The sequence below is a fragment of the Anopheles darlingi genome, chromosome 2 (genome assembly GCF_943734745.1).
Source record: "Anopheles darlingi chromosome 2, idAnoDarlMG_H_01, whole genome shotgun sequence".
Taxonomy (NCBI): Eukaryota; Metazoa; Arthropoda; class Insecta; order Diptera; family Culicidae; genus Anopheles; species Anopheles darlingi.
The window spans coordinates 49,149,403-49,151,902 of NC_064874.1; the positions used below are offsets into that span (position 1 = coordinate 49,149,403).

The 2,500-nt window shown below is 42.0% G+C and overlaps 2 protein-coding genes across 2 annotated transcripts in view; both read right to left on the reverse strand.

The window, feature by feature from the left end:
* LOC125950014 (F-box only protein 11) overlaps positions 1 to 102 on the reverse strand; it is a 12,041-nt gene extending 11,939 nt beyond the window's left edge. Inside the window, exon 1 of the mRNA XM_049677571.1 lies at positions 1 to 102. This exon is cut by the window's left edge and continues 1,693 nt beyond it. The gene's annotated coding sequence lies outside the window, so the exon portion shown is untranslated.
* A 1,823-nt stretch (positions 103 to 1,925) lies between these two features.
* The window catches only part of LOC125950036 (cyclin G), a 23,534-nt gene continuing 22,959 nt past the window's right edge, over positions 1,926 to 2,500 (reverse strand). The window contains exon 7 of the mRNA XM_049677601.1: positions 1,926 to 2,500. This exon is cut by the window's right edge and continues 5,009 nt beyond it. The gene's annotated coding sequence lies outside the window, so the exon portion shown is untranslated.

A 2,500-nucleotide genomic window follows, 5' to 3' on the forward strand; every position in this document is an offset into this window, starting at 1 on the left:
ACGCCCGACATTCTCATGCGTCCGTTGCCATGCACATCGGTCGCGAAAGGTGCGTAAAACATGCAAATTGCATAATTTTACACGGACCTTTTCGCACACGTTCTGGCATCAAACACAAAAGATTTACACGCACACCACCACCGCCAAAACCCGATTTCACGCACACAGGCCCCTTTGTGTGCGGACACGAAATAGCTCATGTTGCGTTTAGCGACCCGAGTTCGGGGCTCCGCGGAAATTTTTCTGCTTCTTTTTCTCAACCCGGAATTTATTTTCCCTCTTCTTCTTTTTCGGATCCCGAACTTGGCTGTTTTGGAGCATCGAATTTAGTTGACGGGCTAGTTTTGGCTTGAATTTCGATTTTTTAAATTTTGACCGTTGACCGTTGTATTTCGGTAGTTTTCCGAGTACAAATCTTTCGCGCAGCAGGAACACTCGAAGTTACCAATCGAATGGATCTCCATCGACAATCGGCGTCGAAACTTGTGCTATAACAACGATCATCAGACCTCAAACGCTATCTTCTCCAGCACAATCTTCTACTCCAAGTCGCAGTCTTGTATACGCTATTAAAAGATCCGTAATTATCCGGTCTTCCGAACGGAAAAAGAACGTTCTCCAATTCCAATTCGTTTGAAATCAATGTCGATATCGCCACTCCATCTCAATCCTATGACGGCCTCGCTGCAACGAAAAGCGACTCGAGTTGACCGACAATCGGTGAAAAGGAATGTTATAACTATAAATAAAGTAAGTTGGATTAACGAAAACCATTTTTGGAGTAACATATAACCAATGATCATTTTCTTACAGGCTTATCTTATATGAAGGCCTCGCCAAGGGTTTTTGGCATGGTTCAACCCGTGGAAACCCGTGGAAATGAGACTCAAATAAAGATATCCCGAGATAGTTAGCAAGGATCGCTTCTCCTGCGAACGTTTGGAACAGAAATCTTCAAAATAATCAGTGTCGTACACAAAGTATAGGTTAGTCGAACTTACCATTATGAGTTATATTGTTAACAAATCAGCATTAATTTAACAACTTTAAGAGCTTTAGTTGTCCACCCAACCGTACCGCGTAGTACGCAGGATACGCGTTAACTTCTTTGCTTAATGATAAATTTTCCATTTTCCCATAAAGACAGAAACTCAAACACAAACTAGGATTTTTTTTATAAATAAATCAATGTTTTTATTATTTTTTCGACACTTCCCGAATGGCCTTCATTGTTTTCAAACTTATTTTTTCGCTCATTTCATCCATTTCTTTTCATGCCATATCTCGAGAAATGCATTTTATAATTGCATGTTTTCCTCCCTTACTTACGTTTCTTACATCTTCTTCATTGCCTCCTACCGCCCCCGGCCCCCTCCCCATACATTTTCTGTTCCGCAATATAAAGCAGGAGACATTGCGGGGTTTCGTATAAACCTCAATCCTGCCGCCGTTCCTCTTTCATCGATATAATCGTCGTCTTCGGCCATCTACCAATATGCCACGCGCCGATTAGAGATGATAAAATTATACACAGAAATTAATAGACAAACTTCTCCTTCTTCTCCCTCCTCTTCCTCTCTAACTCTTTCTTTTTTGGTGGTCGCGTTCGCGCGTTCAGTATGTCACACAACGGACTTTCCTTCGTCTTGTTTTCGCTTCCTTCCTATCGTTTGCCGCTTGGTTGCGGCGTTCATCTGTGTCATCTCTTCGATGCTTTTGTTCAAGAGCTTGCGGATTGGGGAGGATGGGGCTGGCTGGACACTTAGATCTTCTAAGCGATAAGAATGCATCTTTATATATAATTAACATATATATAAAAAGGGACAAAAAACAGATTCTTAAAACAATGTTCAAACGCGACAGCCTTTCTCCTGCCTCCTCCTTCTGTCGTTGCTCTGTGCTTTATACTCATACTTTTTTTGTATTAATCAATAATGGAAATTTTTAAGGCGCTATTACGTTTTCTTTTACTTTCTCTTCGTATTTTTGCTTTTGCATCTTAATTGCGCTGCGTTCATTCTTTTTTTTTTGCACTGCCCCCTGCCGCCCGCCCTTCGCTGTATTTGCATGGAACTGCACAGAGGATAGTGGGTCCATGTTGCTTGTGCGAGAGAAATGAGATGTTTTCCCTCTACGTAGGATGTAGGATATTGTTCTAAGAACATTCGTCTCGCACGTCTCGGAGGATGGTGCTGGTGACTAAAACACGCTCGATTGCACAAGAAGTGGTGGTGTCATTGACAGGGACAGGGCATGAATGGGGTGTACTTCCACTACAGAATTCGCTCTCCAAGCGTGCAGCAATACCTCCTTCTCTATCTCTGTCTCTTAAGCACTAAATTATAAATTAGCAAAATTAATCTCTACTGAAAAACATATACAATAAGCTACTCCCCCTCCTGCTGCTGGGCTATATCGCAATGAAACGAACGAGAATTACGACAAATGATGTATCCGTGTGTCTCTGTGCATCCATAATCCATGTTCTCTTATCTGTCCA